Below are 15,385 nucleotides of genomic sequence, written 5' to 3' on the forward strand. Positions count from 1 at the left end.
TGCCTCTGATTGGCTCAAACCAGGCAAAAGCCAGAAGACAGGTGATGTAGTCCATACAGATCAGCCCTGAGTCACAGAACAGGGCAGTGAGTGAATCTGGAGGGACAGAGGAAAAACCAGCAGTCACATCCTATCTTTTTTCCACAGCAAGCACCTTCTCACCCTTTTTTGCCTGGCCTATGGAAATGGCCTTCTTGCCTGTCCTCTTAACCCATTTAGTCCATTGCTTGATGACTAGGTCTGTTTCCCAGAAACTATTCATTCAGCATGAGATTAGGGTATATAGACCTGAGTCCAGGAACCAGCTCTTCAACGTCAAGACCCTTCCCTCAGAGACCTCATAGGTAAAATGCCAAGTGAAGTCGGGGATGCCTGGAGACCTTTCCGGATCATGATTTACTGATGCTAGACATATATTAAATATCAAGGAATCGACCTGCGACTTTTAAACGCAGACAGGTCGAAATAGACTGAGGCTGACTCCCTGCCCCCTTCCAGAGGACCACGTCACCCCGGCTGATCGGCGATTGCTTCAAACCGGGTCTCTAAAGCCATAAGCTAAAGGGGTCCTGGCAGGCAGCTTCCGGGCGCCTGGACCCTCCCTCGCGGGTAGGGGAGGTCCCTCGTGGTCTTCCAAGCGGGATACCTGCCGGTGGGGGGCGGAGGGAGCCGCGAGAGCGCAGGCGCAGTATCCGCGCCGGCGGCGCCCCTCTCCCAGTCCCGCCAGGCGGCCTCAGCCGCCCAGGCCGCGGTTTTCCTGGCGAAGCGCGCGGCGGCCTCTGCGGGCTCAGAGCCTGGATCAGGCTCACGGCAGCGGGCAGCCCCGGCTGGAGCACTGGGCGCGCCTTCCTCGCCGCGACACACAGGTAACCGGGCCCCAGCAGCCGGTTGGCAGCAGCGGAATGGACCTTGACCCTGACTACCGGGCTGCCCCCAACACCCGCTGTTAGCCGAGGCACTTAAGGGGCAGAGTCCCTCTTTTGGGGTTGGGCCGGGAAGGGGGCGAAGCGCCCCGCCCCCTTCTCAATCCTTCTCAGGGCTCTGCTCCACGCCTAGGAGGCCGCGGGGCCCAGACTTCCCTGCACTGCTCTCTTGGAAAACCTGGATACAGGGTCGGTAGGATCAGCAACAGCCATGGCCCCAGCGCCCCCGTTTCCTGCCACCGTCGCAGGAATAGGTCCTTCCCCAGCCTCCATGATAAAGGCCAGGGGCTATAGCTTTCCTCTCGCCCAGGAGCCCTCTCAAACAAGGGTGAATCCCTATGGCGCCATGGGATCAATTTCAAATAAAAACTTTAAAGAATGCTGGACGGTTTTAGAAATTTGGCCAAGAATTAGTATTTTCCTTTACTTTGTTGTCTGTCACCGACTCTCGGACGCCAGTCTACATGGGTTGAGATTTCGCGGAAAATAAACGGTTCGGAGAAATCTTTCCCCAACGAAAGGCGAGGACATGGGGGTATTGCAGGAAGGGCCAGGCCACGGCCAAGTGTGGCGGCTGGAGGCGCAGGGCAAGTCCACTCAGCCTCTGGCAGCTCCGGGGAGGAAAACATGACCCCTCCCCGACCGGCCTATGGGCCGTAGGATTTCTACGCCAGGTGCTCCCGTTTGGCCTCTTTTGAGAGAGGAGGATGCAAGGGTGACTTGGGCTAGCAGGAACGAGAATCTTGTCCAGGCGAGTAGGGTGCTGCACGGACTTGCATCTTCGTCCAGGCTTTTGCCGGACTTGGCGAGTAGCGGGACCGAAAACTGGCATCTGAGTGACGGTCGAGGGCCCGGAGATAGTGACGCACTGGGCAGAGAGGGCTGGGGGGCGCCTGGGGAGGGGATGGTCTCCGCTGGCTGTACCGCTCTAAAGGACTTCATTGGGGTTGCCTGTGTCCGTGGTGCTGAAGTGTCGCAAGCGCCTTCGTCAGTGCTTCCAGGGCCGCGTCCTGCCTTGAGGGTCTACTCCGCTTTGGCCAGAAATAGCGGTCTCCAAAGCCTGTGGCCAGAGTGGCGCCGGCTCGACACTGAAACCCTTTGCAGATGGGTTGATGCTGGTTTCCTGAAGATAACGTGAAGGCAAATGTGTTTCTCCCTGGCGGTGCAGATAAAGCATATGCATAACAAGTTTAATTATTTACATTTGAGTACACACGACGAGCGTAAACATGAACTCTCACGTATGCGTATGCATAGCATATGTAGGATGCACGTATGTGTATATATGCATACAAACATTACGTACATGTAAACACACTCATCCTTTTCCAGCACCATCGCACACTACAAGTCGTATGTTTTTCCAGAGCTTTTTGTAATCCATCTTTATTTTTTGACACCGTTAGTGTTTCTGAACTCTGCAGAACCGTTAACTTTCATAATCATCTGTTTCCAAGTCATAGAACCTGTGGATTAAAGTGTTGGCTATTTTGCTGAGCAGTTAAGTATTTGCACATTTTAATTACAGAACAAAGCTAGTCTAGAAATGTGTAAAATTGATACTGATACAAAAAGATATTCCTAAAGGAAGTTTAAACAAAAAGGAGGAAAATTTAATACAGAACAACAGCTAGCCAGTAATTTTATGGAAAGTTATGATCTAAACAAAATATGGCTAAGATGTAACATTATGTTGGCAATTTCAAATATACTGGTGGCATATGGTTTGTGAACTCTGTAAAGATCACATATTTATTTTTCAAAACATTGGATATCTCTGGTCTTTCTTTCATAAAAGGTATGTTCACTGTAAAATTTAGCTGATAAGAAATACATAAAACTGGGGAGAGTGGTAGAGTACGTGCTTAGCATGTGCGAGGTCCTGGCTTCAATTCCCAGTACCTCCATTTAAACATAAATTAAAAATAAATAAATAAGTAAACCTAATTAATAAATCTAATTACCTCCCCCCTAAAAAAGAAATACATAAAACCAGAGAAAACCACTGTAAACAGATTTTCTTTTAGATAAACACATGCACTTTATTTATTTATTTATTTTAATTGAAGTATAGTTGATTTACAATTTGTTAGTTTCAGGTGTACAGCAAAGTAATTCAGCTATACATATACATATACCTGTATATATTCTTTTTCAGATTCTTTTCCATATAGATTATTACAAAGTATTGAATATAGCTACCTGTGCTATATAATAGGTCCTTGTTGTTTATCTATTTTAGATATAGTAGTGTGTATATGTTAATACCAAATTCCTAATTTATCCCTCCCCCCTAATTCTTTCTCTTTTGGTAACTGTAGTTTGTTTTCTATGTCTGTGTGTCTATTTCTGGTTTGTAAATAAGTTTATTTATATCATTTTTTTTTAGATTCCATGTATAAGTGATATATGATATTTGTCTTTCTCTGTCTGACTTATTTTACTTAATATGATAATTTCTGGGTCCATCCATGTTGCTGCAAATGGCACTTCATTTTTTTTATGGCTGAGTAATTAATATTCCACTGTATATATTGACCACATCTTCTTTATTCATTCATCTACTGATGGACATTTAGGTTGCTTCCATGTCTTGGCTATTGTAAATAGTGCTGCCGTGAACATTGGAGTGCACACACATGCCTTTTAAAATAGACCAATCTTCTGTTGGTTGCATTTTCACTATATAATTCATCATTAATCTTTCAAACCAATACATATAAAACGAGGTCATCATTATTAAGTGTTGTGTAATAGTGCACTATATGGGCAGAACATAATTTATTTAAACAGTCTAATAACAATGAACATTTATGTATTTCCAATTTTTGCTGTTATTAAATAGTTCTTCAACTGTCTTCGAACAAACATTTGTGCATTTATTTGATTATATTTTTAGAAAAAACTCCTAGAAGTGAAATCGATGGTTCTATGGATATGTACATTTTATTTTTTGATACATTTATTTATTTGTTCTATTATTTCCTGTCTCCTCTCTTGTCTCTTTTATTCTTTACTATGTTTTCAGGATACACAGTAATACCAGATATAAGGATATTCAAGAAACATTTAGAACAATCTAGAACTCTGTTTCTAGATTGTGCTATAGAAAAGTATACCAGTATAATCCAGTATAAACACTGATTTAGAATGTCAATATCCCCACACTATCACCAAAATCAGGTTATTTTCCAATTGGATAAGCAGAAAAGAGCATCTTTTTTAATCTATTTATTGGTCATACTTATTTTTGTTTTGTAAGTTTCCAGTTCATATCTTTATTTTTCTATTGGGGTGCTTATATTTTCTCCTTATTTGTAAGAGATCTTTGTATACTAAGGACTGTTATGTATGTTGCAATTTTTTTCTTGCTTTTTTACTTTTAAACTTTATGATACTTTATGCTGTATAGAAAATTTCAGTTTTTATGTAGTTAAATATATCTTTTACCCTTGTAATTTCTCACATTTACATCAGTCTTTCACCCCTCTGTACTAATGATAATCTACTATATTTTATGATTTTATAAAGATTACATTTTAAATTCTAGATTTATACTCTCACTTCCGTTTTTAGTTAAATTCATTTCACTCCTAGATGTAAACTTCTATTGAAGATGGCTTTGTGAGAAGTACTTTACTTATTTTAAACCCACATTCTATGAAGAGTAACATGTTACTCAGTTTGAACCCTTTAATGTGATATATTTAATTTCTAAATACTTAATGAAAGTGTTTTTACTTAAAATGCTGTTTAGTCTGTAGTATTTTTTAGCTGTTAGTGTGCAATCTTTTAAAAATTGAGCTGTTCTTTAGAGTGTTTTTTGCAGATGAAAGAAAATATGACAAAGTCCACTTTTGCCAAGTTAGGAGTTCATGTTACTGAGGTTTATAAGAATGTGCATCACATAAGGCTGGCCATATGCCTTGAAAAAACAAAACCCAAATACTGGTTTTTGGCAACCATTATGGATCAAAATAACTTTTTCCAAAATACAAAAAAATGGTTATTTAGTGTTGATGAACTCCTCTGTATTATTTTCTTCCCGAGGTTTAAAAACATTTTAAAACAGCCAAATGAGAATCATTTTATTGTTTTTATAGATGAAATTTTAAATATTGCTGATGATAAAAAAAGTGGAAACAATACCAGGGTAGAAAATAAAAGCCCTCTAGTAAGCCAGTCTCCACAGGTAACCATGAATATTAGTTTGGAATAAATATTTCTGGGTTATTTAATTCATAAATAAATATATATTTCAGTGATTGTAAGATGTCAATTATAAGATACATTTTGACTTTGGAAATGTGAAAAAATGTGCCTCTTAAACTTGGTGTATCATATATCACTTATATATCTAGAAAATTCAACAAACTAGTGAATAAAACAAAAAAAGAAGCAAAGTGACAGATATGGAGAACAAAGTAGTGGTTATCACCAGAGAGAGGGTAGCAAGAAGGACAATATAGGCGTAGGAAGAGTTATTATGGGATTATATGAAATCATGTGTGTGAAACTTTTGAGAATTGTAAAGAAAAAGAATGTTTTTTAAAAAGCTTGGTATATCATAAATAGAATGAGATTATATCTATTTTTCTATTTTTTCACATAAGATAGGGATATCTTCCCATTTGATACATGTTAAGTATTGAATTAATCAATATCCAATTTTTAAGCGCATTTAGATTATTTACACCTTTTGGATGATAAAAACAATGTTATGTTGAACATTCTTTTATATAGCTCTGTGTAATGGTGTTATTACCTTAAAGTAAATTCCTAAGTGAAATTGATGGGTTGGGAGAATGCACATTTTGCATTTTGGTGCATATTGTCTGCCCTCCAAAAATCTTGTAACAATTTGCTCTGCAAACAATAGTGCACAATGTTCTAGATTCTTTACTCGATTATATTAAAGATAATCTGCCTTTTCCATTTTCCCTACCTAAGAGGTAAAAACAGATATTTCACTCTTCTTTTAATTCTTGTTTCTGTGAGTTTTTATAGAAATTGTGCCTCTTTCCATATGTTTGTTGGTTATCTGAATTTCTTCTTTTGTTGTGAATTACTTAATCATAGCTTTTGCACAATTTTCTTGAGTTTTTGAAACCCCATTTTGGATGAAAGATGTTGATCCTTTGTTGTTATTGTCGTTTTTAGTTTGTCATTAAATTTTTTTTCTGGTATCGTTTTTGCACAGAAGATTTAAATATTCCTGGAGTCAGATTTGTCAGTCTTCCTTTTGTGATGTTTGACATTGGTGTTACACTTAGAACACCACCCCAATCCCCACCCCAAGATTATAAAAATATTCTCTAGTGAGAGAAGGAGCACAGTTAAATTACCAAGGACTAGAACTTAGAATCACTATATTTAGATAGTCACCAGTTCTGTTTCTAAACAGGATCTTACAGGCTTTGTCTATTTGTGTTCATAGACCTGTCAGTCAGCTCTAGTCAGGAGGTGGGTAGTTGTGAGCTTAGGGACCCAAACTGAAGAGAGGCAATGATTATGCTAGTTTCATTTAATTAGTATGACTGACAATTCTCTTTTAGCTATTAGAAATGGGACTTAGTATAGTTAGTCACATAAGAAAATAGTATTTGGGGAGACTGGCAGGGGGTTTCACAGATTAATTAATCATATATTTTTTCATACTTTTATATAATTTGGGGTCTTTTCAAGGACTTATTGAAGTTAAGAGAATATATATAGATGTAAATATGCTGAATATAATCAAACATAGGTTTAACTGGAGCTTGTAAAATTAATTTTCACAATATTTTAATTCAAATGAATAGCTGAATTCCCCAGTAACTTAAAATATTTATTTATTTATTTATTTATTTATTTATTTATTTATTTATTTATTTATTTATTTATACAATTTTTAAAGGTTACACTCCATTTACAGTTATTACAAAATATTGGCTATATCCCCCATGTTGTACAATATATCCCTATAGCCTATCTTACACTCAACAGTTTGTACTTCCCACTCCCCCACCTCTAGATTTCCCCTCCCTGCCCTGTAACTTTTAAGTTGGGTAGTATTGCTATCCACACTTCAGATCTCCTAGCTGATCTCAGCAATTGTTGGCCTACCTAGCAATCTGAGATTTTGTGGTTATCATAATTGGTATTAGATCCTCCCTAGTTATTAGGTGCTTGAGTCTTTGCCTCCTGGTGACCTGAGTAGAAATATAACTTTCTGGTTTGGGATTAGAATTTGTAGGTGAGGAAATATGATAGAATTAATTGTATTCTAACCAGGCCCTCTTTTTCCCCCAAGCAGTTTTAAACATTTCATTAGTGATGAGAGTCTTGTCTCATTTTCCTTGCTGAGGTCACTCTGTACCAGGGATGATATTCTTTTTGTTGTTGTTGTTGTTGTTACTTCTTTTTAAAATTGGAATATAGTCAGTTTACAATGTTGTATCAATTTCTTGTGTACAGCACAATGCTTTGGTCATACATGAATATACGTATATTCATTTTCATATTCTTTTTCACTGTAAGCTACTACAAGATATTGAATATAGTTCCCTGTGCTATACAGTATAAACTTGTTTATCTGTTTTATATACACCAGTCAGTATCTGCAAATCTTGAACTCTTAATTTATCCTTTCCCACCCTCTTCCCCCCTGGTAACCATAAGTTTGTTTTCTTTGTTTATGAGTCTGTTTCTGTTTTGTAAATAAGTTCTTTTTTTTGATTCCACATATGAGTGATATCATATGGTATTTTCCTTTCTCTTCCTGGCTTACTTCACTTAGAATGACATTCTCCAGGGCCTTTCATGTTGCTGCAAATGGCATTATTTTATTTTTTATGGCTGAGTAGTATTCCATTGTATAAATATACCACAACTTCTTTATCCAGTCATCTGTTGATGGACATTTAAGTTGTTTCCATGTCTTGGCTCCTGTATATAGTGTTGCTATGAATATTGGGGTGCAGATGTCTTTTTGAATTAAGGTTCCCTCTGGATATATGCCCAGGAGTGGGATTGCTGGATCATATGGTAAGTCTATTTTTAGTTAGCCCAGAAATGAACCCACAAACTTTTGGTCAATTGATCTTTGACAAAGGAGGCAAGAACATACAATGGAATAAAGACAGTCTCTTCAGCAAATGGTGTTGGGAAAACTGGACAGCTGCATGTAAATAAATGAAGTTAGAATACTCCCTCACACTATACACAAAAGTAAACTCAAAATGGCTTAAAGACTTAAACATACAACAAGACACTATAAATCTCCTAGAAGAAAATATAGGCAAAACATTATCTGACATACATCTCAGCAATGTTCTCCTAGGGCAGTTTAACCAAGCAATAGAAATAAACAGATGGGACCTAATTAAACTTATAAGCTTTTGCAGAGCAAAGAAAACCATAAATAAAATAAAACAACAACCTACGGAATGGGAGAAAATATTTGCAAATGATGAGACTGACAAGGTCTTGACTTCCAGAATATATAAACAGCTCACACAACTTAATAAAAAAACAAACAAACAAATAAAGACAGTCTCTTCAGCAAATGGTGTTGGGAAAACTGGACAGCAGCATGTAAAACAATGAAGCTAGAACACTCCCTTACACCATATACAAAAATCAACTCAAAATGGATTAAAGACTTAAACATAAGACAAGATACAATAAACCTCCTAGAGGAAAACATAGGCAAAACATTATCTGACATACATCTCAAAAATTTTCTCCTAGAAGAAATAAAAGCAAGAATAAACAAATGGGACCTAATGAAACTTACAAGCTTCTGCACAGCAAAGGAAACCAGAAGTAAAACAAGAAGAAAACCTACAGAATGGGAGAAAATTTTTGCAAGTGAAACCGACAAAGGCTTGATCTCCAGAATATATAAGCAACTCATATGACTCAATAAGAAAAAAATAAACAACCCTATCCAAAAATGGGCAGAAGACCTAAACAAGCAATTCTCCAAGGAAGACATACAAATGATCAAAAAGCACATGAAAAAATGCTCAATATCACTAATTATCAGAGAAATGCAAATCAAAACTACAATGAGGTATCACCTCACACCAGTCAGAATGGCCGTCATTCAAAAATCCACAAATGACAAATGCTGGAGAGGCTGTGGAGAAAGGGGAACCCTCCTACACTGCTGGTGGGAATGCAGTTTGGTGCAGCCACTATGGAAAACAGTGTGGAGATTCCTCAAAAGACTAGGAATAGACTTACCATATGACCCAGGAATCCCACTCCTGGGCTTGTATCCAGAAGGAAATCTACTTCAGGATGACACCTGCACCCCAATGTTCATAGCAGCACTATTTACAATAGCCAAAACACGGAAACAGCCTAAATGTCCATCAACAGGGGACTGGATAAAGAAGATGTGGTATATTTATACAATGGAATACTATCAGCCATAAAAACCGACAACATAATGCCATTTGCAGCAACATGGATGCTCCTGGAGAATGTCATTCTAAGTGAAGTAAGCCAGAAAGAGAAAGAAAAATACCATATGAGATCGCTCATATGTGGAATCTAAAAAACAAAAACAAACAAACAAACAAAAACAAAGTGTAAAGGACAGAAATAGACTCACAGACAGAGAATACAGACTTGTGGTTACCAGGGGGGTGGAGGGTGGGAAGGGATAGACTGGGATTTCAAAACTGTAGAATAGACTACACTGTATAGCACAGGGAAATATACACAAAATGTTATGATAACTCACAGAGAAAAAAATGTGACAATGAGTGTGTATATGTCCATGAATAACTGAAAAATTGTGCTGAACACTGGAATTTGACACAACATTGTAAAATGATTATAAATCAATAAAAAATGTTAAAAAAAAAAAAACAAAAACAACCCAATCTGAAAATGGGCAGAAGGCCTAAACAAGCAATTCTCCAATGAAGACGTATGAATAGCCAATAGGCACATGAAAAAATGCTCAATATCGCTAATTATCAGAGAAATGCAAATCAAAACTACAATGAGGTATCACCTCACACCAGTCAGAATGGCCATCATTCAACAGTCCACAAACGATAAATGCTGGAGATGGTGCGGAGAAAAGGGAACCCTCCTACACTGTTGGTGGGAATGCAGGTTCATGCAGTCATTGTGGAAAACAGTATGAAGATTCCTCAAAAGACTAAAAATAGACCTACCACATGATCCAGGGATGATATTCTTAAACACTCTGGTAAGTCACAATTCCAGGATGTTATGGGTCACTGCTATATCCTCCTTCTTATTTCATGTTTCTCCTGCATTTATTTTGATTATAGAATCAGGCATAGTATCCTCTATCACCACACAGTTTGTTTTTGTTTCTGTTTTTTTGCCATTCTGCCCTTAACAATAAATTCTCTAAGTAACCAAAATGTTGCTTTAAAAGTCACTATGTCTTGGCCACTGGCTTGGGTGTGGGAAGGAGACTGATATTCATCCCATTGCCCCTCCTTTCTCACTTTTCATCCATCTACCTCTAGTCTGGACATAGGAAACACCCTTCTACTTGGTAGGGGAATCTCAGAGATGAGCTGAGATCCCTGAGCTTTTTTTCTTCAGTGGACCAAAACTTTATTTTGCCCTATAAATGTTAATATACATATATAATTAAAATTTTTTGGCACTTATATAACATTATACATGCTAAATACTTATTCACTCTGGTTTCTCTTAAAGTCACCACTGTAGGAGAATTGTACATGATCAATGGGCATATATAATGTGCAGTTAACACTATTTCATATTTATAATTATATATGAACTCAATCCACATGCCTGTTTCATTTAATCATTTCCTGACTTATCAAAATCACTTGCTTTGTGTCTCTTTCCTTTTATTTAGGACCCCAAAATATCAGCAACTTTACTGAACTCTGACTTTTACTTTAAAAACTTGAAGGAAAGTAGAAATATTAGATAATCGAATTCTAATTTATTTTGCCTTTGGTTTCTGTGTAACTCTGACTGAGCCATTGTTTTAAATGGTGGTGAGGATCCCAAAGGTATATAAGGCTGCTGAGGGTCGTGATGGACTAAAGCCAGATACTCACATTACTTCTTGGATTCCCTTAATTTAGAGTTAAGAGACAGAAGAGAGTTAGGTTGCAGAACTGTGGCAACCAAAGCTCCTCACCACGACTAATTAGACTCAGAATTAGAGGTCTCTGGTTAAAAGGGTGACTTTCTCCAAAGTGGGCCAACTATGCCAGAGGACTCATTCATTCTCCCAGCTTTTGTTAAGTCTGGTATTGCCCTAAGGCCTGGGGGTACCAAGAAGAAGATAAAGAAGTAATCTCTGTTCTTGGAGCAGTAACACTTTATCAGGGGTTAGTGTTACATATGCAACTCACAGTGATACTTCATGTCAAGGATTATAACAGAGCCCTGTAGAAAGTGTTCTTGAACCCAGAGGAGGAACAGATTGTTCAGTGAGAGGCTTCTGCAAATAGTTCACCAGGAATGTTGTTGGGATGTGGGTGGGAGTTTGCCAGAGATTGCTTTGTTGGGTAGTAAGTAGTTGACGGCCTCAAGTTGGGGTAAGAGGTGACAGCCTGGATTTGAAGTTTGGCTGCCATAATAAGCACCTTTGTAAGCTTGGGCAAGTCACTGAACCTTGCTGATCTTCACTTAAGTTTTTTTATCTTTTTGGAATATAAGAGGGTCTAATAAGGATGCATACCTTGTTGAGGTTGTTCTGGGATTAAGTGAAATAATACACATAAAGCATTTGATACAAGCCTGGTACGTGGTAGTCTTATTTATTTATTTATTTATTTATTTATGCATGCATGCATGCATGCATGCATGCATGCATGCCTCTCTATAAAGTTGCATGTAAATCACTCTGGATAAGTGATTATTGATCCCATTATCAGAGCTTTTAAGGGTAAAAATACAAACCCTTTGTGTCTTCTGAACCTGTGTGTAATCTCCTAATTGTGAAATTTCTCTCTTAATGTTGCTTAAATCCCAACCTGCTGCTTTTTACCAATTCTCACGCTATCCCAAACCAAAATAGGTCTAGTCTGAAACTGTCATTACTTTTGCTCTGTTCTCTAGTGCTCTGATGTTAAAGCAAATACATATTTAATTGCATAATTTCCTTCCTCTAACATGTATAGCACTTGTGTCTGTCATGTGTACTCGTTACCATATTTCTTATCTCCCAAATGAACATGTAAGTTCTTTAAGAGAAAGCTTATGTTTTCTTAACTTTATCTCTCATAATGTCTTAGCACAGTGCCTTCTACATTATAAGTACTCAGTAAATATTGACTGAATGAAGGAATAAAAATAAATGTGTGAGGCTGCGAGAATAGCTGGTGTGATCTCAGGCTGCCCTCATAGAAACAGGATCTCCTGAATAGGAGAGTTCATAGAAACTGGTATGTGTTCAGAGAAGAGTGGTTAAGATGGTGAGAAGACTGAAAACCATTATTACACATGGAATAATTTGAAAAAGAGGAGATTTTCAGTTTGGAAAAGGGAAAACTCATGGTGGGAGGTTTGGGCTGGGGAGGGTAGAAAATAGTAGTTCCTGATACTGAAACAGTGTCATATGGAAGAGGGAATTAATTAGTGACCCCAGAGCAAATACATAGGAACAGTGTTTTTCAACTCTCATGGTCTTTAATTTTATATATATTATTATATGATCTATGGTTACCCTATGTTAAATATATATATGTCAATGTATATACTGTATAAAGCCATATATTTTTATGTATGTACATATTATATAATCTCATTATCACCATTTTGCCTAAATTAATGAAGGATGAAAATGACTTTCCAAGAACTTGATCTTGATTATTTAAAACATATTACTAATATCTTTTTTCTGGAGGACAACAGTTTATAAAATACTATTTTACATGAACACTCGCAGTCTTGCTGGCTCCACCAGCCTTCTCACAGCCTTACATTACACAGCTAGAAAGTGGTAGAGCAGGAACAAACCACTAAAGTTTCTAATTACTTGACCTAGAGTCCTTTATTGGGATTTCAAGCCCAAGGGTACCTATTGTGAAACTGCTCCTGTGAAGCTAGTCAAGGAAAAGAGGCCCTTGGGCTAATAAGATGAAGATTTAACCAGGCAGAGTGGCAGCCCTCAGGACTGTGCCTTCCATGAGAAACTTGGAGGATGAAGGATGGAGGCAGCCAAATGCTGCCACCTGCCAAGAACCACAGTGAGATTGGTGCAGTTTAGTGATCAGTCAGCCAGCACCTCCATTGTCACAAATACTCCACTATGTCTTGTTACTATATTAAGAGCTCATTCCATTAAGGGAGAAACATATCACTGTACTATATTTCTAAAGAGGGAAGTATTGCTTTTATTAGCAGTTTCTTAAATTGAGATTCTAGGAGATGGATGATCGTGTGTGCTGTTTTAGTGCTGTCTTCATTTCCTGGTGCAGAAGATCAAAAATCTGTCTGTGTTTTAGAAAACAGCACGAGGTCCATCTGTTCAGGTCAGATTTTTCCACATTAACATGAAGATTTATAGAGTGGTAACTTTTGTAAGAAAAACCAATGATAATTATATTTTTTGCTGCCATTTGGAATCCACATTAATTTTTTTGTTTGTCATGAAAATATAGTAATACATGCATCGTATGTGCACAACAAATTAATTCTTTCAAACTCTATGTATAATAAAGGTATCCTCGTTCGTTTATGTAGTATTTCACCTCTGTTTTGGTTCAAGTTCTAGACATCATCCATCCAGTTTCTGTCTTTAATATGGTGTGTTTATCGACAGTTTTCCTTTCAACAGAAGGCACAGAAATATAAAAGCTACTTTTGGCTTCTTGGCTGACTTTTCTGGTTTGACTGAAAATACAGAGTAATAATTTTTCTCCTCTGATGAAAATAGCTTGATTCCCACCCCCGCCCCCGATTGTGAAGTAAATGCATGGGAAATTAAACAAAAAAGTAAAAAGAAGAAGATACTGAATGATTGAAATTTTACCATCCACAAGTATAGATGTAAATTTTTTTATATAAGTAGAGTCATATCATGAATACTCTTTTATACCTTTCTTTTTACTTAGCAATGTGACTTGAAGATTTTTTATGTCAATATACATACATATACATTATGTTTTTGGATAACTGCATAATATTGCATTGATATTTTTATTTAACAGGTCCCTCAATAAAAGACAAGTAGGTTAATTCTAAGTTTTTATTGTATAAAGAAAGCCATGATGAATATCCTTGCTTGCCATCTTTATATACTTTACTAGTGATCTCCTTAAGAGATATTCCTGGAAATGGCATTGCTGGGTCAAAAGCTCACACATTTTAAATTCTGGTACATGTTACTGTAAAATTAACTCTTGATGAGATGGATCACACTGTGTTTTTCCTGTATATATAATGTTCCTGCCAAGGATGGGACTTTATTCACTCTTTATTCAGCTTTGCAGTAGCATTATATTTTTGTGTGTATTCTCTAACAGACGTAAAAGAAGTGGAATGATTTAAATAAACCTAGGTATGCCACTTAAACAACCAGATGTTGTCAAGATTCATTCAAAATTTGACTTATGGTTTAGTCTGGTCACCATCTTTCAATTGCTTTATGTTAGTTGAGTCTAATGAAATGTGATATATGGAGAGATGTGATGGAGTTGTAATTTCATTGAGTGCTGTGTAGGTATGTATAATCAGTTATGATTAAATTAAATCAAGGGTGTAAAATTTTGAACGAATTCGTTTGGCTTTTCCATAAGTTTGGCCTCAAGAGGGATTTCAGGCTTGGCTTTCTCATGGATAAACAGCAGCAAGAATAGGGCAAATGTGAGTAGGTGGTATATCTAGTGTTTGAGGGATTTGAGAGTAGACTCTGTTGGTCCTGGGTGTTCCTTTTTGTTCAGGGACTGGTACAAGACCTGGGGGGTTGGCAGGCTTCTTTGAATTCAGCTTAGCTATTTGATCTTCTCTTATGAGAATTCAGTAAAGAATAAGTAACCAATAAGTACAACTTTAACAAGCATATCAGAACACTCCTGTGGTCTGTTTTACATTTAATTAGCATCTAACCTAATTGGTGATTTAACCACTTAGATGCAAACAAAAAAGATCATGGAAACAGAAAAGGATCATTTTACTCCTTCCCCTCCCCCTTCTAGTGATGGCTCCCTGCCTCTCTTCACAGATTCACCCTGAATTTAAAGGTGCTGATTTACTGCAAATTAATTCTGATTTTTTTGTTTAAGACAGTAGGAAAGTAAGTGGTAGATGATAAATATGTGTTCATTGAGAATGGCATTTTTTATGCAAATTGATAAGTCCACTACTTCAGAGATTAGAAAGGCTCTTTCCTGGAAGGGGAAGTGTCGATTATAAATGGTGAAAGACTCTTGCATTCCAGCAGGTTCTTAGCTGCCAGCCAGCACATTCATCACAGTATGCCAGAATGGATTTTTAAAATG

General features: G+C 37.3%; 1 protein-coding gene and 1 long non-coding RNA gene across 3 annotated transcripts in view; one reads left to right on the forward strand and one right to left on the reverse strand.

Moving 5' to 3' along the window:
- The first annotated feature begins 309 nt into the window (after positions 1-309).
- Positions 310-15,385, forward strand: part of SLC35G2 (solute carrier family 35 member G2) — a 33,411-nt gene continuing 18,335 nt past the window's right edge. The window contains exon 1 of one of the 2 annotated variants that reach the window (XM_064491426.1): positions 310-344. The gene's annotated coding sequence lies outside the window, so the exon portion shown is untranslated. Of the gene's footprint in view, positions 345-642; positions 867-15,385 lie in introns of those variants that run through there. The other variant, XM_010975514.3, reaches the window with a different exon arrangement.
- Positions 1,313-15,385, reverse strand: part of LOC116149494 (uncharacterized) — a 37,419-nt gene continuing 23,346 nt past the window's right edge. Inside the window, exon 3 of the long non-coding RNA XR_004133087.2 lies at positions 1,313-2,079. This is a non-coding gene — a long non-coding RNA (uncharacterized LOC116149494). The remainder of the gene's footprint in view (positions 2,080-15,385) is intronic.

The sequence above is a fragment of the Camelus dromedarius genome, chromosome 2 (genome assembly GCF_036321535.1).
Source record: "Camelus dromedarius isolate mCamDro1 chromosome 2, mCamDro1.pat, whole genome shotgun sequence".
Lineage (NCBI taxonomy): Eukaryota > Metazoa > Chordata > Mammalia > Artiodactyla > Camelidae > Camelus > Camelus dromedarius.